Genomic DNA, 24,431 nt, shown 5'->3' on the forward strand with positions numbered 1-24,431 from the left:
GTCTTGCCAGAGCAGCCCATGCGCTGGCTCAGGCGAGACCTAATAATGGTTAGATTTGCTCCAGCTTCCATTTCTGGGCATTAAAGATCAAAGTTTGCTAATAAGATAGAAATGGAAGGGGAAATGTATTTGGTCTTCGCAAAAACCTTTTTAAAAAAAGGGAAGTCTGCGGGCCAGATGGTATTCCGAGGGAAATGTATAAGCCTGTAGCTAAATAAATGTGTTCAGTATAGAGGATGTTATTTAATGATATTCTACATAAAGCTCAATCCCCCCAACCCATCACCGTGGAGTAAAACTACCCCACTAGTCCTTTTAAATCAAAATTAAAATCCCAGAAGGTGTCAATCATTGTGCCTAATCTCCCTCCTAAATACAGATACGGTCATTGTGGGAATATCAGAAAGAAGATTGAAATTAATGAAGTAAAACTGGATTAGTCCACATACACAGCTCCTTAGCCAGAAACTGACTCAAGTCTTTTGAAAGAGCTCATTCATTCAGACTGCCAGTTTCACTGACAATAGTAATAATGGTTAGACTTGCTCCAGTTTCTATCACTGGGCATCAAAGATCAAAGGATGCCAACACAAGACAGAAAGGAATGAGAAAATTTTCTGTGTCTGCAAAAACTACAAAAAAAGGGAAGGCTGCAGTACCAGATGGTTTTCTGGGGGAAATGTATGTCTGTAACTAAAGAAATGTGTCCAGTATGGAGGGTGTTATTTGATAATATTTGACATAACCGTCAAATCACCCCCTCACCATAGGCTTAAACTACCAGAGAAGTCATTTTAAAATAAAATAAAAATCCCAGAAGGTGTGAATCCTAGTGCACGATCTCCTTGCTAAATGCAGAAAAGGTAATTGTGGGATTACCAGGAAGGAGATTGTCAAATGTAATGCGGAAAGTTATCCACAAAGAACAGCAGGATTTTATTCACGAAAGATAACTACAGGACTTAGTACACCTTTTAATTGGTTCTATAGGCATAGCAACAACAAGTCAACTCTGGCAATAAAAACCTACGATGCAAGCAAAACATTAGTGCAGTTTTACTTGCAGTATCGATGGGCCTGCCTACAAAAGTTCAGAATACCTGTATGTTGGGATGGAAAAGTGCCATACATGGTTACGACGTGTCTCTTTGCAGTGGTAAGATTTTTGGTCATGAGCAAACAAGGACTATGCATGTATGCTATGAACTAGACCTGCCTTGTGGATTGTGGCTTACGGTTTACTTAGATCAGGGAGGAGGGGCCCAAAAAGTTATCCTCAGGAGGTGCAAAGATACTATCTTCACCTGGAGTGAAGTAGCACAAGCATGTGGTGTCTGCATACAGTGTTTTTCCTGGCCCAGACCAATGCAGTTAAGTTGCTGTGTACTTAACTTTACCTCCGGCCTGCACTGGGTTGTATGTAGCGGGAGGATGTACGTATGCCTAAGAGATGTTACAGTGCGGGATGAATAGCGCTAGCAATTACGTATGCGCTAGAATGTATGTGTATCTGCGGAAAAGAACATCACATAAGAGACAGTGAGTAATGTTGCATGAGTACCCTAGAATATATTTGTGCCCGGGGAGAGGTACAGTAACTGAAAACTGCACACATTGGAATACGTGTGTATGCAGGAGTATGTGTGTGCTGGCTGAGGGCACAATACACAAAAGACACTGGGTTTCATTTTGGGAGAGTCAGGCCTTGTTTGTGAAGTAGGGAGAGGTGGAGGTTTCGCCCAGAAGGATTTGTGGATTGCTGCTCCTCTGAGAGCCGACTGGGACACACACAAGAGGAAATAAGAGCCAGGCATTTCAGTGCACTTTAATAGGAGCTCTTGGATTCTAAAAGTTGGTTACTGGTCAAAGGGCCTCCTACTGCTCAAACTGAAGCTGTACATCAGTTTGAAGAAACTCTGAATGAGATCTGCCTGTTGTGATAAACTCCCACATCCGGGAGCACCGGAGCCATGCCCTAGTCCGCAGGTGAGAATAGCCGCAGTAAAGGAGCACCCAGGACATCGGCTGCTACGTTTCTAGCTTCCAGCCATCTGGACACTGCCTGGTGGCAGAGAGCAGTTAAGACTGCAACACAGGCTGTCGGGCTTAACTGGGAATTTGCTCTGAATTAATGCATTCCAGCGCAGGGGCTCTGCAATCTTGCCATAAGAGCCTCCACAGAACTTCCAAGACTTGAATTAATTAGCAAGGCATACCTTGGATGTCACCACATGTGAATGGGAAATAACCGTCAGCCACAAGCTGGGAAGTGGGACTGGAACGCTGACCCAGCTAATACGAGTGCCTTCCTCAAGAAGGCTGTGTATACTTTTTGCAGTGTGTTGTATTGTACTTTGTGAAAGTAATACTCTCTTTTCACATTCAAACAAGTATTTGACTGGACCGTCATTTATGGAGACTGCTGGATGTGTTTTGAGTTCGGAGTCTGCGCTCGCATTACGCCTACCTCCTTCCTGAGAAGCCTTGGACTGCTCAACCCAAATTACCACTGAAAGTCAAGTGCTGAAGGGATACTTGGGCCCAGTTGCTCAGAGCCCATAGTAAGTTGGGTCCCGGAGATCAGGAGTAAAAGGCCTCACAAATAACTTATTTTCCAAATACACTCGACCGTCACATGATCGGCAAAGTATTCTTGAACTCTCTTTCTGGCTAATAATGTGCTCTTTACTTGCATCTCACAATACAAACTCAAGCATACTCACAAAGGTGCCAAAATCTCCTTCCCCCATGCTGGCTATGAGTAATCGTCACAAACAATCTGCACAAAGTGATTTGCTTCAAGTTCAGCTTCTCAACATGGTATGCTTAAACTCCAAACAAATTCATCACAACAAAATATATAATCTATTTTTTTTTTTTTAGTACACAGAGTCACAATCCTTAAAACAACGTATTTCTTGTTCTGACTGCACTATTAAAATAAAATTGCCCATAAGCATACACATACGATAACTAGACAGATCAAATTTAAGGGTTTAAGTAAAGGGATAGAACATTTTCTTGTACTCATAAAAAAATAACAAAACAGGGTAAACTGAAAAGTGGACTGAGCAAACACTTAATCACACGGCATAATGTAAGATAATCAGATGGTGGCTATACTTTGGAAAGATCACCAAAAAGTGAATAATAACTAATTAAAACATGTCAATAAAAGCCTATGCTTTGCTTTAATCATAAAGGAAAGATAAGGTTCCAAGTTGCGAACTGTCTTCACTAGAACCCATGATCTTTCTGATGATTTTGAAAACTCCTTGTCCTCTCTTGAGACGCGGTAAAAATTAAGGAATGCAGTTTTAGTCCACATCTTATGTTTTAAAATAGATAATTTGATAATAAATTCAGTGTATCTTATGAACATTACCCAATGCCAAACACTTTAAACTAACATCCCTATTCAAATAAGTCTATGGTGCAAAGGACAGGGTTAAAAAAAACATCTAGAATATGAAGCAAACGGAATACATCTTGGCATAAATAAAAAAAAACTGTAGGGAGAAACAGCAAGCACACATTTCAAAAATCCATTATTTTCTAGTTTAAAGTTATTAACTTCGGCATTCCCTATTATCCCTACCCTACCCTACAACTGGCAATAGACAAGCATTTCCCATTATAGACGACTAAATATATATTTTAAGGGTATAGATATCAATGTAGTGGAGAAATCAAGAGATAGTGCCATTTCCCAGAACAATTAAATGGAACTTCCAGGTTTACGAAGGATTGGACTTTGTGTATTACCTTATTCTTGATTGCACATGAGCTGAACTTTGTGGACTTCATGCTGATAACCATCGTAAAGGTTTAAGAAACCCTGAACTTACCTATATGTTTTATTTTTCCAGAATCGAAGTGTCACATTTCTAATATGCCTTAAAGAGCTCTTTGCTTGTCAGCTGTTCAATTCCATTATCTTAGCTCCAGCTGGAATAGTAATTCTATTAAATCTATTTAGCCCTCTATCTTTTATGTTCTGTTTTTATTCCGATTTGCTTATATAAAACTTATTTGAACAAAAAAGAAACATTAGTACACAAATCAAGTTGGTATATAATTAAAACAAAAAAAGAGTCCAATAATTTCTTTAGGCCATTAGCAGTCTGAGCCATGAGCACAGCATCATCTCAATAAGATAATGTTGAAATAGAATGGGCACCATAAGGCTTCTGGTCTTGGCCATCAATAAAGTCTTTTCAAGCTTATTTACATACAAGATGAAAAGAAGGGGCGCGAAAATGTAACATTGGTGCACAACCCTGTCCGTATTAATCAAATCAGTATAATTTCCTTCAACCACAAATCTGACCTTAGTGGTCAGACGCCCACCATGAAGGAACTGGAGCAAGGTTACTGACGAGCAACTTAACTCCACCCTCACCCGAGACAACCACACCTGGGCACCCAATGCAAACAACGCAGCCAGAGAACTCCACACCTGGTTCCCCAACTGCACAGACGAGCTCGCCCCACTACGCAACCCCGACAGACAACGCCCCATGAAAGCCGCCTGGATCACCACCGCTCTCCAAGAAGCTAGACACACCTGCAGACGCCTGGAGAAGAACTGGAGAAACACCAAGACAACTGAAAACCACACCACCTACAAGGACGCCATGACGGACTACTACAACCAGGTCAGAGCCACCAAGAGGAACTTCATCTACAACAAAATCCTGGCCAACTCCAAGGAACTTTTCACTGTCATTCAAGAATTCCCCAACTCATGCAGCGAAGCCACAGACATCACCCCATCCCAAGACCTCTGTGCGAGCTTGGAACCTATTTCCACCTCAAGATCAAAAACCTCTACGACAACTTCATCGACCATCCACCAGGCGCCACAGACAATCACCCTGCCCCCCCCAGAAACACCAGCCAGCCCACCATCTCCAACTGGACACCGATCACGGCAGAAGAAACCACCTCAACCATGAAAAGCATCCACTCTGGGGGCCCCCACCGACCCCTGCCTCCCTCAAATCTACCACAGAGCTGCGGCCGCCATCGCACCCAAACTACAACACACCATCAACACCCCCTTCAAAACAGGCACCTTCTCAGACGACTAGAAGCGTGCAGAAGTCAGACCCCTGCTCAAGAAGCCCACAGCTGACCCCACCGACCTCAAGAACTATCGGCCCATCTCGCTCCTCCCCTTCGCAGCCAAAGTTGCAGAGAAAACAGTCAACGGGAAACTGACACGATTCATTGAAGAGAACGCCGTCCTCGACCCGTCCCAATCCGGATTCCGAAGCAACCACAGCACAGAGACCGCCCTACTCGCCGCCACAGATGACATTCGCACCCTCCTGAACCAAGGCCACTCTGCAGCCCTCATCCTGCTCGACCTATCAGCGGCCTTCGACACGGTCTCCCACCGCACACTAGTTGCCAGACTACACGACGCAGGCATACAAGGAACAGCCCTGGACTGGATCCGATCATTCCTCACCGGAAGAAGCCAAAGGATCAGACTCCCACCCTTCCTCTCAGACCCCACAAAAATCACCTGTGAAGTCCCACAGGGTTCATCACGGAGTACCACAGGGTTCATCACTGAGCCCCACCCTCTTCAACATCTACATGGCCCCCCTCGCAGCCATCGTCCAACAACACAGCCTCAACATCGTATCCTACGCCGACGACACCAAGCTCATCCTCTCCCTCACCAAAGACCCCACCACTGCCAAACTTAACTTCCAGAAAAGAATGCAAGTCGTCGCAGTCTGGATGACCAACAGCTGCCTTAAAGCTCAACGCAGAGAAGACAGAAGTCCTCGGTACCACCCCTTCTGCATGGGACAGCACCTGGTGGCTGACCACCCTCGGATGCCCACCTACCCCCTCAGACCACGCCAAGAACCTCGGTATCGTACTCAACTCATCACTCACCATGAACAGACAGGTCAACGTCGTCCCCTCCAGCTGCTTCAACACCCTCCTTAAGACCTTCAAGTAATCCCCCCTGAGTCAAGGAAGACAGTCACCCACGCACTCATCACCAGCAGACTGGACTATGGAAAGGCACTCTACACCTGCATCAACAAGTCCCTACTCCGCAAACTCCAGACAATACAGAACACCGCCGCCAGACTGGTCATCGGCCTCCCCCGACATGAACACATCAGCCAACACCTACGAAGTCTCCACTGGCTCCCCGTGGAGAAAAGAGTCACTTTCAAAATCCTCACTCATGCCTACAAAACAACGGACCCAATACCTCAATGACAGAATCAACTTCCACATTCCCAAAAGAAACCTCCGATCTTCCAACCTCGCAATGGCCGAAACCCTACGCATCCACAGAGTCGGAGCAAGCAGAAGATCCTTCTCTCACATTGCAGCCAAGAACACCTTCAGGAAGACTCTCAAGACCTGGCTCTTCAGCTAAAATGATCTATGGACTCCCCCACCCCCTTAGCGCCTTGAGGCCCTCAGGGGTGAGTAGCACGCTTACAATTCCCCTGATTGATTGAGACTCACATAACATTGTCAAAAAGAACAATAGAAAGCTCTACCCCCATGGAAACCATCATAGACCACAATTTAGGATTTACATACATGGTCAAAGGCAGTGCATAAATCCATAAGACCAGATGTATAGATCCCTTTCGACATAGGTATATTCTTTGGTCAGAAGGTGCTAGTTAAGACCCTGTCCAACAGTTCTAAAACCTGATCTAAAACCAAACTGGCTGTCCTGAGATTATATTGTTTTCATTTGCCATGTAATAACCTTCCCGTAAGAACTCTTGCTGTAAAGATGACAGTAGTCTTAACAGCAAAATCAAGAGATAACTGCTTGGATGAAAGTTATCACATTTTTTTAACACCGGACTATTCGGAATTGGGACCATGGCAGATGTAATGAGGTGCTAGTTGCTTTATTTAGGATGTTGGTAAAAGACTGGGGCCCACAAATCAATGCTACTTTTAAAGAATTCCAAAAGGCACCCCACCCCATCTGGGCCTACACTTGGGACTGTTGCTAATTGGATCAGACACTTCTTGGATCAAGAACACTATTGGTAGTGTATGGTCCATAGCACGGATAGGGACCTAATGATGACACAGGGTTAGGAACAGAGTGTAGGGTACTAAATTCAGAGGCTCAGACAGCTGTCTCAATTAAAACTTCCAAGCACGGAGTTGCAGAATCACTAATCAAAGGAGAATTGATACTATTCCAAAATCTATGGTTATACATCAATTCTATTGCTCTTCTGAAACTACACTAAGCCTCTTTTACTCAAGGCAACCTTCCTATCTCACAAGGCTTTTTTGTTTGATACATAAACTGTTCTGCAGGTCAGGACCTGTGCTCCCTCTATCATGCGTGCTTTGGCGCCCGCTGAGCCAAAGTCTACTTGCCACGCACAGAGAGCATAACAGCATGCAGACAGAGCGATTGGGGCAACGACAACAATTATCACTCTTAAGAAGAGGAATTTGCACTATTGTCTTGTGCCAGTATGGAACCCCATATGAAAGCAAAGACTAGATCCCTGCCTAATAAGGTTTCTCCTTATTAGCATCTGTGAAAAACATACACACCTTACTGCTGTAGATCCTGCTCCCTACCTCCAATACAGAAAAGCGCTAGGTACTCAAATAAAGAAAATGCAACTGATTTTCAAGGTAGTAAGAGCTGAAAATGTATAAATATAGTTTTTATAGAGCGCTTAAGAGTAGTATATGTTTTGGTACTCCTAAGTTTAATAGATAGAGATCCAAGACAGTTGGATATTAACATTTTTCTGGATCACATCATTAGTGAAGTCAGAAACAGGTATTGGAAAACAGGACTCCTAGTACTAACAGCAGCAATAAAGCTTCTACAACACATTTGCTCCCTAAAGATTAACTATTATGGTACCATGTTGCTTTGAAGGACAGAATGATGAAACTGGTATGTTTTGTTGGCACTTTTCCCGCTTCTAACATTGATATTTTCCCAAGATTAATGTTTTGTTGCCTGTAAATGGTGCACTAAAATGGCAAGGCAGGGTTGTGTCGATTATTAAGTTCATCTATCAATGATTGAGGGGCGGGTCATTTTTTCCTTTCGGTACAAGAAATCTTTTTATAATGAAAAATGTTTGATTTTTAAGATATCCCTAGAAAACATGAAATATTGGTCTCGTGGGTGGGTTCTCTTCAGAAGCAAAGCTGCCAGGTGACACCACATCATTTGTGACACGTTCAGCTATTCTTTGTTTTTAAGCCAGCAGTAAGTTGCATTCTGGAACTTGTGGTTTTGATTCAGGCATAGTAAATAGGAAATTGTAATACCCAACACGAATGTGCCATTGGCAAAATGTTCAGGATTCGCAGAACATAGGCATCTTACAGAAGGGGAGGTAACTACTGCGTACATTATTAGTGTCAGCTTCCTAAATTTTTTTACATGATTCTCTATTTTTACCACAAAAACAGCGAGGGTCACAGACTATGGACCTCATAATACTGGTCTCAAGAAACGTGACTGTATTATCAAAGTTATGAGATCACAGCAGCAGAACCTCCTGTCCCCAGGTAAACCACTTTAAAATGAAAATGATTTCACACCTTGTAGTAAAAAGGATCACCTCTTATTTAGCACATCCCACTTATGTTCTAAAACCCATCTTTAGTTTCAAGTTTACCATGGGTTCATACTACATGGCTTCTGGTAGCACGTCTCTCCATCAATTAAAAATCCAGCAATCTGTAGAATTTAGATATTATAGGCAGGCCTTACTAGTCACGTACTTTGGTGTTAAAGATATTGGACTTTAAAAAGTGATGTTTGGGATTCTTCTGGATCGAGAAAATGCTACCAAAGTTCACCCAAGGTGTAATTACTATTAATTTAACAGATTTATTGCCAACAGTGGGACTCATTAGTTTAATATACAGAGCAAATACCGAAAGGTGCTGGGTGTTATTTTTGTTTGCGCATTTAACTATTAGTGGGATGAGGTAAACCAACCACTTAATAACAGAGAAGAAAAAAAAAACGAAAAAAAAACAAAAACACAGAACTCTCAGCATATCAACACATACAATTGTATTAGTCACAGTGCAGGTAGGCCTTGACTGCAAACTTTTTCACAGTGAAGTAATTTTAGCCAGAATAAGTATCCAAATGATATCACTGGACTGTTTAAAATCAGCAGAAGATGTATGTTAAAGGGCACATTTTTATATGGATCTTGGCTGCAGCCTCATACCTCCATATCTGTAGCCTCATGCCTTCAACACCCAGCCCAACGATTGCCAGGATTCGTTTGACAAAATATTTTGCCCACATATTTGCTTTTATAGCGGCTCATCTCTACTGACAGAAGTGCACATATTTAAAAACAAATGTGTGCCTGCAAACATATTGTTGTAATAATTAGAGGGAACCATTTCCGACAGCACGAGGCTTACGCCAAGGTTGCGTATTAGCCCCATTCTTGTTTAATCTTTATCTTAATAGTCTAGCTGACACTCTTGCAACTAAGTGCACTGATCTAGCACAAATAGGACAACGCCCAATCCCTGCATTGTTCTATGCCGATGACATGGTACTAATGGCCCGTACCTCACTAGGTTTACAGCGAGTACTGAGTGAATTTGTCCAGTTGATGCACGGTCTGGGTTTAAAAATAAATATTAGTAAAACTTTCAATATGAAGCTCAGGAACAGGTCCTCACACTGTAGAGACATTTTTATAAATGGCTCAAATACTTTTTACACCTACATTTTCCTATCTAGGTATTTTATTCAGTAAAGATGAGAGCTGGTCTAATGCAATTAAATCAAGGAGGCTCCAATTTGTTAAAAGTACCACAGCTCTGCTGGACTTTGCCAGGAAATTGAGCATAAAGCATCCGAGGGAAATGTCTACAACGCCAAATGTAGACCGACTGCTGCATACGGGTCGGAGCTTTGGGGTTGCGCTAATGTCAAACAATTACATCGTGTAGAAAATTATTTTTTTAAGGAATCTTCTCGCCCTCTCAAAAAGTAGTTCTACCTACGTGTGTCACTCTGAATTGGGAGTTGTATACCTGACCGATATGATTAAGGTCCAGACAGTTTTGCTCAGGCATTAGATCTGGTCCTCAAAACATACTATGCTTAATCGCTCTATAATAGAGGACTGTTTAAGATCTACGTCGGCATTGAAAATCCCTTGGCCATCAGAAACATGCGTGACTTTCTGGTCGACATAGGCAACTTCAAATTATTTGACCATCGGAGCTTAATAGTAGTATCCAAAGAAAAGCCCTAACATTTAAATGTTTCTCCTTACTAGAGGATATTAAGTTATCTTCTGAGATCATGACACCCTCTGTGTGGAAAAACCAGCTAATTTTGACAAGTTATGATATGCAACCTTACCCAGTTAACGTAATTAACCATCGGGACAGATTTGTCCCGACTAGGTTCCGGCTGGATGTTTATCATCACTTAACGACTTTTCCAAATACTAATAATTGGGCCTTTGATCTTTCGCTATGCCCATGTGCCAATGTTTCTAAGCAAAGCACTATACATATTCTGGTTTTTTGCTTGTTTTATACAGTTGAGAAAATGTTTTATAAAGCTATTGTTAAAACAACTTGGATTTGTCCAATGTCGCCCAGCTTTTACTTATTTGCAAATGCTACTGAGTCTGTACATGTGTTGTGTTGTCACGATATCTATCAGCTGTGATAAGACGTAGGAAGCAGCTGTAGGAATTCTACTGTCTGCTGGGGAGGATTATGCATGCTTTAATTCATCATGTTTTTACTTTCTCATTTTAGCAACCTGTTTTTCTATTTTAACAAGATATTTTTAAACTAGAGATGTAGTTTTATACAGCTTTTACGATAAACGTGTTTTCAAATAAAGCTTACTTTGACTTGACTAGAGGGAACCTTGGTCAAGATCACGTCTCGCCTAGCGTTGCACTGCTCGCTTTGCGAGGCATGCAGTATACACTATAGCATGGAAGCTTTGCGAAAGCTCTGCCCACTCTCCGCCCATTATTTTCATTGGCTTGTGTCTTAAATCCTGCCTTCCGATTGGTTCTAGGCTTGATCGTCCCTCCTTATGGCAGCCATGTCGTCATTAGTGTCCTTCCATGGCTACTGGCCCATTTACTGCACAGACTACTTTCTTCCCTTGACCACCCCCCCCGCAGTCCGATGTCTTCTCGCCCACCCCCTTCGTGCCTTGTCGCCCGCACTCTCTCGTTTGCAATGCAATTGGTCTCACGTAAATGCGAATCCTATTGTATTGCAAATGCTTGTTTAAAAATGGTAGCTAATATATTGCTGTACGCTAATATTTAAGACAATTCAAACCAATTCCGTGGTTAAATGTATCTTTGATGATGTGAGCCTGTATGCAGCCTATTAACTCTGACAAGTTCAATTAAAAGATGCCAGAATGAGCTGGCCTTCACCGAACGTATTAAACGGTTACATTCCTCTCACAAATTACAAGCCATTATCTACTAAGAACGGTAGAACGATCCATAGTCCCATTTTAGTCTACGCCAGTTATCCCTAGTAGACCAGACAGTGGGATAAGAGTTTATGATTATTTTTACATTTTCACCAAGGATAAAGAAATTCAAATTGCTCAAAATTGCTGTAAAAACAGTTACTAATCTGATTAGATCCTTTGTTAAGAAAATGTTATAAATTATAATTTGAGACCCACTTCCTCTGAAAGTTGGAGTACCAAGGGGAGCTGTAGTAAGACCTTCAAAAGCAACTTGTTTTTGTAAATCATAACGGAGTGCTTTGTCTTACAGATCATGCCTAAAATGCAATAGGGGAGGGGCCTTCCTTAAATTCAGAAACATCACATACAATAGCATCAGACAGGTCTGCATTGAAATCGCAAGCAAGTTCAACTGAGATAAAATGATCCACTGAGTTTATATAAACTCTCCAGAAAATGGATTGACATTGCTATTGGGTTTTAGGGTGACATTGTCATTATAAAAATGAACTAAATTGTATAATAGCTGCTTTATGGAGACTAATGTTAAAAGCCTGTGTCTGGCCCGCCATGAATTAGAAGGAGCTGCAGGTGCAATGTAGAAACTTTAACCACCTAAATAATAATGCTCAACTGCCCAAGTTTCATGCAGGCCCACACTATTCCAAGATATAAAATATAAATTAAAAGGATATTCATGACCACATGCTTGTATTTATACCAACATTCACATTATCATTCTTGCTAATATCAAAATTAGCCTAAGTGAGTCATTGTTGTCAAGCGTTTCTTAAGAGGCACATCTATTTTTGGAGGTAGGAATGGTAAAGAAACCTGGTGAGTGAGTGAGAGTGTGTGTGTATATATATATATATATATATATATATATATATATATATATATATATATATATATATATATTACGTAAAAAAAAATGTAGCCAAGAGAAGCCCATTTATCCTAATGAAAGCCAATTCCCTGCCACTTCCGCCTGTTTAAAATTTAGAACAATGGAGTTGCCTGCCTCTATTTTATGAAATTGCCAAACTAAGACTTGTCTAGCCTTGATTACGTTCTCATTATAACAAACACCACACAACTGGGAAACCAAGTGTTTTACCTTTTTCAATTTGTGCATAATTTGCAGACACGTCTGACTCAAGTGAAGGTACATTTGCCAGGACAAAATAGGGGGTGGCCTCAGGAGGAAGTTGTTAGGGAAAAGTCGCTGTGTCTCCAGTAAGTAGCATGAGGATTAACTGAACATTGTGGGCATTACCAGACTATACAACATCATGAATGCAAAAAGCACTCTTTTAATGTAGAGTGGGCGGGCAAAATACGTGTGGCAGGTAAAACAGAGCACTGGGGCAGATTCACCTCACTCATCTCAAAATAATATCCTAAGCTGAGGTAAATTGTGTAGGGGTTTGGCTGGAAGCCCAATGAAACTTGGCTAACTACATAACTGTGGTTTCAAGTGCTGTAAATTTCTCAAGAACATTCCTTGATCACAGACCATAAACTGAACAATGAATTAACAAATGTAGCAAATGTGGGGGGATGAGGTTGCTTCGTAGATTTAGGAAGTTTAACACCACAATACACATCACAGTTCACGGCTGCAGAATATTGCCATGGGTGACAAGATTTCCACAAAGCTGTTCATTTTTTTCTTCTGAGGAAGGTGGAAAACAGTGGGGGGAGAGGGGGGTGGACAGTATAGATATCTGAAGATGTATTATGAATTTAAGCTTCAATCACTAAATGTTTAGTTTTAATACAAGAGCTGGTATTGAATGTAGCAGATTAACAATGTCCCTCAAGCAATTATTGCCAATGTCATTGTTATTTAGTTCAGAGAGCAGTCTTCTGGCGCTCAGTCTCTGCTCAGCTGGAACAATTTCAATATTTAACGTGCACATAGCACTAGTAAAAAAATAAGTTGCCAGCAGAAGAGTTAGGCAGGCGAAAGATCCTTTTCAGAGCCAGTTGCAAACCTTCTCTATCCCATAGCGGTTTAAACAAGGACCAAGAGAGGGGGCCTGGAGTGCTGTCTTCCAGTCACAGCACAAGAGCATCTCACTCTGCGAGGTGTGAAAGCCATATATAACCCTATCTAGCTTCCCCCTCCACCGCTTCTTCTCCTCCCAACATGGATTCAAGTGCAGCCTGAGAGGTGTAGTCTCTCCCTCCCAGATGTGAAGGGAGAGTTTAAGCAGCTTGGCATCCTGTGTTGTGATGTGAATGTGCTTTATAGAGCAGGGGAGTTTCCCTCTTCCGCACCTCTTCTCGGACACATGTCCAGGTGCAGCCTGGGAGTTGTATTCCCTCAATCTCAGGAGTGGATGAAAACGTCAATCAGCTTGGCTTCCTTATTTCTCCAAGTAATGGTATATCAACAACTAGCTGGTGGGTTGTTTCACCATGTGAAGCCTCATATAAATGTCCAAAAATGCTCCTCTACCATGTAAATCATTTCAAATCAATGTAAATATTCCACTTTAGTAACAAAAAGATTTCTTTCTGCTGCTCAGAGGATATATAGGATCTAAAAGTAATCTCTGGTTTCATTTTCTTGAAATACTTAGCCATCTCTATGTAGAAGCTGTACTCTATGTTGCCCACCGATAACACATTTCTTACACAATAAATGATTTTAAATGCAGAGATTTTGTTGTGGTTTTTTTTGTTCCTTTAACGCTACAAAAGGTATTACGCCATCTTGATCCTCAAACTTCATACCTTTCCGTAACAATTTATTTTCGGCTGCAAAATGCTCCTTACTTTTCATATACATTTTTGCGACACACATGCTGCTCACCTTTCCCATGGACCATCTCAACAGATTCAACTTGCAAGTAATGTTTTGAATGGCAGAGCAGAAATGGTATAGTTCAGGTATTAAACCACTTGCTGCCCAAACACACATTTCTGCAGTCTTAATGTTGAACTCATGCGGTTTCAAAATACTTACCAAAGTCCCTAATGTGACACTGTGATCCTTCTTCACTAATCACTGTGGCATCCAGAAACGCCACTATTTCTCATTAGCCCGTAACCAGGTTGAATATAATTTTTTTTTAAAAACACGATGCAACACTAGCAAACCCGAAAAGCATGCACACATTAAAAAATATGCAACTGGATGTAATAAACATGGGTACCTTTTGTATTCCTCGCATAAAACGTAATATAAGTGCTTCGCAAATCAAATGTAATAAACACTGAAGCATTTTACAACATGACTATGATGAGGAGATTTGAGAGGGGAGTAACTGTTCACCCATGCGCAAGGATTTAAACTATAGATTACTATGAAGAACCTTAAAAAAAATTGACTTACGAGGTAGGATAGATTGAGCCAACAAGCTACACAACCTTACTTTTTCTAATATGCTTTGGTCACTTAATTCAAGCAACATCTCTCATTTTCCGATGATGTGTGATAGACCTGTTCATGCACAGGGGTCGTACCTGTACTCAACACAGAACAGCTTTTAAGATCCTTCAAGTTTACTCATGTAGCTTGTGAACACATCGCTGTCCAGTTCCTCCTAATCCCAAACTGGCAAATTACTACTGTCGCCAACTTTCTCATTTGCCAATCCCACTGGTGGTGTACAATCAGATGACAGATCCAATTCAATTCATAAAACTGCTTGTTGCTGCTACACAAGAACTTCCAAAAACATTTTGTCATTGAAGCTCTTCGCTGAAAAACATCTGCTCAACAGCCCTGTAGACTTTAAGGCATGTGCATACAGTTAACCGACCAAAACTTTCTAGTTGAATCTTTGGTCATACAGGTCCTTGGCTATAAGTACTATTTTACAACTTGGAAGTCTAACTTAAACCTCTTTCTCCTCGGAGTATAAACAAAACTAAACTAAAAATGAACAACAAGTTAAAATATGCTGAAACGACCTGCACATCATTATATGTACACGAGTAATGTTCTTGAACAGTAAGGGTTAGGGCAACAATAAAGGCTGCAAACGAAGCTAAATACTCATCCACTAAGAGTATTGAACGTGTCTTTGCTAAAGACTCAAAGACTTAAGTCTGATAAACAAGCCACGTTGCACACCACCGTAGTCTAATGTATATGTGGGAAAATCTACATAGGAAGTACCATCAGACCGCTTAAGGAACGGATACAGGAGCATATTAGGGCAATAAGAAATAATAACGCCTAATACCCTTTAGCTTCCCACTTTAATACTATGCATAATCATACAGAGTTGATCAAAATAGGTTTTCATAGCCTAGAAGTAATATTGCCAAACTTGAGAGGTGGCAATAGAGTGACCAAACTACGACAGAATGAAAGTAAATGGATCATCTCTCTAAGAGCTGTTGAACACGGAATTAACATTGACAAAGAAATGTTTGAATTTTTATCAATGTAATAACCCTCGTAGTATCTTTGATTTTTGTTTCAGATACTAGGAATGATCATTGTTAAATAGCAAATTCTATTAGTACTCTGTGAAATGCTGTTATTAAGTGTTATTTCCCTGTTAATCCTTAATGAGTATAACATTTAATGTATAAACTAAGGGGTCTTCAATCTCTTTCCCTACCAATCACTCTTAGGTGCCTATCCTTCTCTATTCTTCTAATGCTCAATACTCATTACACAAAAAGGACGGTACATTAATGAAATCACCACGGTGTAGGTCGAATAACGAATGAGGGACATGTGTTTTCTATTCGGGACTAGCTTACATGACTTTTACACTCTACTCACTACTGAATATGCATCTGATGGTACTATTGTTTAATTGCAGGGTTCGTATAAAATACTTTCTCAACGGGTTAATACCTAGTATAACATAAGAATAGCTCTTTGATATATCTACCATGGTGCGAGCTAAATAATTAATGAGTGACACCCGTACGAATCAATCGGGACTATATTTCATAACATACGATACTCTATGCATTGCTAAATACGTGTCTGATGGCACCTTATTGTTTATAGGGTTCGGAAGCCCAGTACTATTATAAATTATAGTAACGAACCATGTTACTATGTTAAGATGGCTGCCATCCTTTCAGCGTACACCATTTACGAGTGGTTGAGTCCACTTTCTATTGCACTTATGCTTCCCCGTACTCATATTGGCGGGAATCTTTCAGTACACAGACGCGGAGCAACCGGACGGAAGGATTGGATACATACGGATAAGGTTAGACTAAGATTTGGATATTATTATTAATGAAGATTGTGTTTACTTTCAGGGGCTTGATTTATAAATAATTAGGGTTTTTCTTACTTTGATTTGGATACAATCACATCGATATGTGTATTACTTAATCCTACATGGTTTTGGCTTTTTGTTGGTACTATTTGTACACTTTGCGAATGCCGTTAATAGAATTGGCATTACGTGGGAATTATAAATTTGACCGGTCAATACTTACGTTTGTTGATTAGTGAGTCGCATATATCCAGATTGCGAACGTTATCGTTTATTTAATCATTAATGGTCCATCTAAAGTTACAGCCTATTATTGAGGACCATTACACACGTTCGTTATACGCATTGGACAACCTATAATATATTATTTTACTTATTTCACTCTAACAGCAAGTACGGATACTGGTCCTTACACTTTTCTTCTTCATGAATACCTTCGATCTAAGAGCTGTCTAACACAGGCTTTGATGTATGAACATACTATTGCCTGATGGAAACATTTAGATGGGGTAAGAATATTACTTGCATACATACAAGAAGAACCATGAAAATCGCAGTTTCTTCCTAACCATTATCGTTTCTGGTGCTCTAAATGACCGTATATTTTGTTATTTTAATTATGGATACGTCTCATTTACATATATATGCATTATACATATATCAATATATATGTTCTCCACCTACAGATTCTACAACACGAGATCTAATACGAACAGGAAAATGTATTTAGAACAGTGGTCGGTTTGAATATTGGAAGGTGAGACAGTGACCGTGCTCATTAGTTAATTCTTCATAACACCGTGGGGCTCTATAAATTAGTCATATTATTTCTCAATACTATACAACAATCATGCGTGTATTATGATTGTTGAACTTTAAAACATGTCTTCATCGGGTGAAACGACTATTCACTATATACTTACTTTCTGGACTTCGATTCTCACCAACTATGGGACTATTCTTGGTGGTGGTATCATTTGGATATATGCCTTCTCTTTCATAATCTGAACACGGGTGCGCCAGTACATTTTTCTTTCCCTTCCCCTTGTATATACGGTTTAGGATAAAATTATGATGTGTTTAATATACTTATCTTTGTGGTCAAGGAGACCTTATATTTTGCTTTCTTCTTTATATATATATACAGCCTTGAAAAAGCCCTGTGGGCGAAACGCGCGTCGGCTGTGCTTGAAGTTGAATATACATTTGGTGAATAAAATATTCAATATAATAGTGTCTTCAAAACCGGATATTTGTTTACTTGTTTATATGAACTTTACAACTTATGGACAATCCTTAAAGAAATGAACAGAAGAGAACATTAGACTACGGTGGTGTGCAACGTGGCTTGTTTATCAGACTTAAGTCTTTGAGTCTTTAGCAAAGACACGTTCAATAATCTTAGTGGATGAGTATTTAGCTTTGTTTTGCACCCTTTATTGTTGCCCTAACCCTTACTGTTCAACAACATTACTCGTGTACATATAATGATGTGCAGGTCGTTTCAGCATATCCACTGAGATTTCTAATGGATGTATTTTGATTTTGCTGATCTAGCACTCATTCTACAGGTTACTATTTTGACTGTACATTATCTGAACTGTATCTAATTTTCTATATTGAACACTTGGTTGGTTTTGAAGTATTTGCAAACCAAATTGTACAATGGCAAATTTTGATGACAATAGAGATGCACTATTGGAAGATCTATTCAAAAATGAGACAACTCCAGGACAGACTAGCACTAAAGTACCACACAAGGAAGGGATGAGACAGAAGTTCATTAGACTGGAGAGATTAAAACGCCAGGAACTCTCCAGATGGTGGGATGCAACAGTATTGCGCAAATACATTGAGAAGGGACAGGTACCTAGGGGTCTTCGCATCCTAATTTTCCCATCATTTGAGGATCTAGACTTAGGTCATCTCAAAGAATGGGAAAAATTATTATCCAATTCCTCAGTAGGAATGATGGAAATTTTAATCAAGGATGCGGAACTTAAGCGTAGTAAAATTCTGACAGAAATCACCAAATTAGAAGAAGAAATACATGAACTCAACTTACTGGAAATAATTAATACAAATTTGGTAATCCTTAAGGAGGAATTACGTAAACACCAACTATATCTCAAAGACAAAAAATAAGGAGAGATGAAAGGGATTATAAAAATGGTAGAGTTTATACCTTTGCCAAGAAATTTGACAACATCAATACAACAACTTTGGCACATCCTTCCAAACCTACTGACATAGTTAGTACTCCAGATACATCCAGCATTAGCAGTGCTACTAGTAGTGATTCAATCAACATGCAAGTACAAATGGAGGGTACATTATCCGACCCCTTTTTTTTAGAATTACATCGCTTCAGGAAAGGGAACAAACAGGCCTACAAGAGAGATATGGGCCAGAAAAGACAAGAAGGGGAAAATCCAGGTCAAGGCGTACAAGAAAAACTGGGTGTTACAACGAGGTCAGGTTCACGCAACCTAAAGAACTGAGTTGTGAAAAAGACATGGCATATACAGATGACGTGAATGTTGTTAATCTATCAAACCATGTTCTAAACAATCATGAAATAAATGTATTGAGCAAGGGATTAAACTTTTGTCCTAGTGCTTTGCCTAATTTCACATCCTTACATGTCAGTTGTTTTAAATTTGTCAGAAAAGTTAAACTTTTCAAATTCTTTCAAGACAAACACAAATTGTCCAACACAGCAAATGTTGACATCAACAGAGAAGATATGCCCTCAATCAGGGATATTAAAAATGTACAATTATTGCTGTCTATAGGTGAATGTGATGAAATTCCGACTATACAAGATGTAGCATTAGATCTTGATTTGAATACATTCGCCAGTACTGACAGTGGTCTAAGACACAAATCTAGATTCACTCCACAAATGGCAGGCTATAACTTGATTGACAAATTTCAACGAAATGTCTTTGATGATTTATACAAATTGGAAGACAAAACACTGACCAAGAGAATACATCGGGTACAGAATCTGTCGATGGAAGAGAAACAGGCATTACACAATCTTAAAAATTATCACTCCCTTGTCATCCGAAAGGCTGACAAGGGGGGTAACGTGGTACTTATGAATAAAGTTGACTACATGGCAGAAATAGATAGACAACTTGGTGACGCTACTACCTACATTCACATAGATCATAACCCACTTGCTAGCACCAAGGAAACAATATACAATAAACTATTATATTGGAAAGATAGATGTCTTATTTCAGATACTGAATTTAGATATCTGTACAATGACACGCCAACCATACCATGCATATATTGCTTACCTAAGATTCATAAAGCAGGGCTATTCCCCCCAGGCAGGCCCATTATCTCGGGGATTGGTTCCCCAACAGAGAGAATCTCGGAATACATGGACACCTATTTACAGCCACTTGTGGTTAATTTACCATCATTTATTAAAGACACAACAGATGTGTTAAGTAAAATTGCGGATGTAGATTGGGTGGAGGGACACTACTTGGTTACACTTGATGTTTGTTCCCTCTACACAAGTATACCTAGCGACAAGGGGATGCAGGCAGTTGAATACTTCCTGGAATCAAGACCAATACAACTATTGGAACATACAGTTATGTTACTAGAACTAATCAAATTGGTTCTCAACAATAACATTTTTATACACAATGACTAATGGTATTGTCAAGTTAGAGGCGTAGCGATGGGGGCTAAATTTTCCCCCTCGTTTGCAAATCTCTACATGGGATATTTTGAGCTCATTCACCTTTGGAAAAAGGGGCCCAACATACTCATGGAAAATGTACTATTTCTAGGTAGATACATTGATGATATTTTAATGTTTTGGGCCGGGACTCAGGAGATGCTAGAGGAATTCTTTCCTTTCATAAATGACAATCCCTTCAATCTAACCTTTACTAAGACACAAAGTACCTCGCATATAAATTTTCTAGACATTACGATTGTAGTAGATAAGGATAAACTACTTTCTAGACCCTTTAGAAAGGAAACAGCATGCAATGCAGTGCTTCATGCCAACAGTGCCCATCCCCCATCTCAGATTAAATCGATTCCCTTGGGGGAGATGATTAGAACCAAAAGGAACTGTAGTGATTTGGAAATATTAGATGAGGAACTCAACGCGGTTGAAAGGAGATTCGTGGCCAGAGGCTACAACCATACTGTGATTAAGAAGGCACGTAATACCGTCAACAAGATCAACAGAACACATTTACTTACAGGCCATGCAAAGACTAAGAAATTGACACATAAGAAAAGATTCATTAGATTTATCACACCTTATTCTACCGCTAGTTCGGACATATTCAGAGTACTGAATAAACATTGGCATCTGTTAATAGATGACAGGAAAATTCTAGAAGTAGTAGGACATAAACCTAATATCACATTTACAAGAGGAAACACTCTTCGACAATCATTATGACCTAGTTTTATTCCAACAACAACTAACAAATCGTGGCTATCAACTAAACCCAAAGGATTTTTCAAATGTGGGACTTGTAATGTCTGTCCCTTTGCATTGAATAAGACTAAAACATTAATACAACTCGGAAAGAATTTACACAGTTAATGATTTCATTAACTGTAACACGAAGTTTGTTATTTATTGTATTGTATGTATATGTGGGAAAATCTACATAGGAAGTACCATCAGACCGCTTAAGGAACGGATACAGGAGCATATTAGGGAAATAAGAAATAATAACGCCCAATACCCTTTAGGTTCCCACTTTAATACTATGCATAATCATACAGAGTTGATCAAAATAGGTTTTCATGGCCTAGAAGTAATATTGCCAAACTTGAGAGGTGGCAATAGAGTGACCAAAATACGACAGAATGAAAGTAAATGGATCATCTCTCTAAGAGCTGTTGAACACGGAATTAACATTGACAAAGAAATGTTTGAATTTTTATCAATGTAAAATATATTGACTTGCATATCCAAGGCACATTTTTTGCTGTCATCTCATTTTATAAAACGTCTCATCCATTTCAATCTTCTGATCTACACGAACCATCCCCCCTAAACAATCTCATGAACATCTTTCCCTCACATTCTTTCAATCCATTTCTGGTTTCTCAGTGCCTTTAGCTAAAATAGTGGGTGCACCTGGTGCAATTCTTAACCACCGTATAATCTTTCATGAACTCATCCAATTATGGTATTCATCAATATCTGATCTTTAAGAAATGGATTACATTAAATATTCTGAAACTCACAAGAAGTGGTCACTGTTCTGAAATGTGCCACACTGGTCGAAGCTTTCAACTGCAGCTTTCCTTTATACGTAAAACATATCTCCCCCAAATAAATATTTCTGTACCATACCTTTCTTCAACCCACTTACTTGTCCCCTCGGCAATTCTGGCATGTGTTTGAATTTCTCTAGTCTTTCTGACACCCAACATCCTATGTCTTAAAAACATTAGCTTCCTCTAGGCTGCAAACTCTACCCAGTATAACTAACACTTCGATCCAAGCTGAAACCCTACCAAGCTACAGCAACCTTTCAATTGGTGGTGGACAGAAACTTTGAATAGAATTGATTCCTCGCAATATTCTTCAATGTATTGAAACACTTGTCCTACATCACAATAAAAAAATAAAAATTAAAAAAAAAAAAAAAAAGGTGGAACTTAACTAAAACATAAGGAAAAATAACCCAACTGAACGTGTGTGATGCTCACAAACAAATACCACTTTAGGTTTCCTTGTTCAAAGTTGTATTGAAAAGTTTTTCTAACTTTTGTCTGACAACATAGTGATATCTGGAAGTTGTAGTGTGTTTCTTCAAGTAAATCATCTGGACTGACTATATAATGAATTGAAAAGAGTTGTAGTACAGACGATGATGCTTCGTTAGCAACACATTTACTTTTAGTTATTTTAACTCACAGGAACGAGAGCACTTAATGTTAAGTGGCTCAAACAAAATCAACCTGATTGAGCGAAAATAAGTGGCTAGATGAACTGCACAAAAAGAGCAGGTTTTGAGCAAGTTCAAATAATTTGGTAAACGAGGAAAAATGCAAAGCAACGACAATGCTCATCTCAAGGCCAGCAACTGTCCCACTAGAGTAGTACATAAGACTGGGTGCTATTTAACGATGAGTACTATTCAACGTGTACTGAGTTTAATCCATTAATTTCCTCATACGTGTACCATCAGCATTTAATATACTTCCAATCTTTACGAAAAGGAGCACAGAATAATTTGAAATGAAATTGCGCAAGATAACACAAGCTGGCTGCATGGAGAGGCTAAGATTAAAAACAAAACGTTGTCCAAATTTCCCCGTTTTCAACTTGGACAGTGCACCACAAGTAGGGTGATTGGCAGGGAGCTGCCCAAGTAATGTACCGGGAAAGGGTCTAGTGTATTAGAAGGCTTGTCCAGTTTTTTTGATGCTGTATTTATCACCAGCATGTTTTGGGATATTGTGAAGCATAGATTAGATGTCACGTCTCAAAGATCCACAGATAAACGCTACCCACTGGTGCTGCATGTTCCCTTATTTGACGTCCTATCCAGGTTTTCTAGCACCAGTATGAAAGGTCATAATGCTTACTGATAAGGGAATTATGGCGGAACGAAATTGGAAAGCATGTACTTTAGGTCCAAGAACATGAGTTTACTAGCCAGTGTAAGTGGTGGACGCTGTTCTTTACGACTGGCGTACAAAAGCCTATGGTACAATTCACTACAATGCAAATATCACAGCTCGCTTTGGATTCTTTTCACCCTTAAAGTAGTCGTTGTTTGAAACCAATGCTAACTCCACGGTGTGATAGGGCCGGTTGGAGCTCAAGTACACTGTGACAAATTTTTGGCTCTCGATAAACTCAAAGTTAGGGCTGGCCAGACATTTAATGTGAACAGCTGTCAGATTTAGAGAAAGGAAGTTCGAAATAATTACACTAATATGCTGATCAGGTTACGAACCCCACGCCAAAACAGCCAGAATAAATTGACACATTACTGACTCCTCGCCTGTAGGTTCCCTATAAGCAATGTGAAGCTGACCACTCTTCTTTATAAAGGCCTATTGTTGGCCCCGAAGTCTTTGCTCAGTGTACACAGCGGCTGCCATACCACTCCACGAAAGTTTGTTACTGTACTTAGTCCCACCAGGCACTGGCTCAGCTCCTCCTCCGTAATCGTATTACTGTCCACAAGACTCACCCACCAATACCACATGCCCATATCAGAGGCCCGCTACTTACAGGGACAATTCGTAACTTCAGCCTAAAGGCCGTTGCCCATAGCTGATCGTTTCACGGATAAATGTTGTTCCTAATTGTAGCACTTCCGGGTCGAATAGCAACCAGTCCCACTTCTGAAGTCGTCTGGGAGTGGGAGGCAATGCTAAAGTGTAAAGTGGCCTATAATTGGCGCACTCTGTCTAACTCAGCCAATCCTAATGCGTCACACAACATTCGGAAAAGCTGATTGGCTCTGCCTCTGGAGTCAAATATGCCTGTGTCCGAACTCCGAATCCGGCGACCTCCTCCGACTGTCTGAGGGTGCCACCCCAGTGTAGACTGGTGTTTGTTGACTGGGGCGTATTTTTAATTTGTGCGTTTTTATAGCGCGAACATTACCGGAAGGTGTCAGAGCGCTATACAGTAGAACCAGCTACATTACATATGGATTTAAGATTACATGAATAGCATAACAGAACAAACATAAACTCTAAAATCACAT

At 40.0% G+C, this 24,431-nt stretch overlaps 1 protein-coding gene across 4 annotated transcripts in view; it reads right to left on the reverse strand.

The window, feature by feature from the left end:
* Positions 1-24,086, reverse strand: part of RELA (RELA proto-oncogene, NF-kB subunit) — a 367,284-nt gene extending 343,198 nt beyond the window's left edge. For all 4 annotated transcript variants that reach the window (XM_085625888.1, XM_085625890.1, XM_085625889.1 and 1 more), the window contains exon 1: positions 23,951-24,086. The gene's annotated coding sequence lies outside the window, so the exon portion shown is untranslated. The remainder of the gene's footprint in view (positions 1-23,950) is intronic.
* Between the last annotated feature and the right edge of the window lie 345 nt (positions 24,087-24,431).

Source organism: Triturus cristatus, chromosome 9, assembly GCF_964204655.1.
Source record: "Triturus cristatus chromosome 9, aTriCri1.1, whole genome shotgun sequence".
Taxonomy (NCBI): domain Eukaryota; kingdom Metazoa; phylum Chordata; class Amphibia; order Caudata; family Salamandridae; genus Triturus; species Triturus cristatus.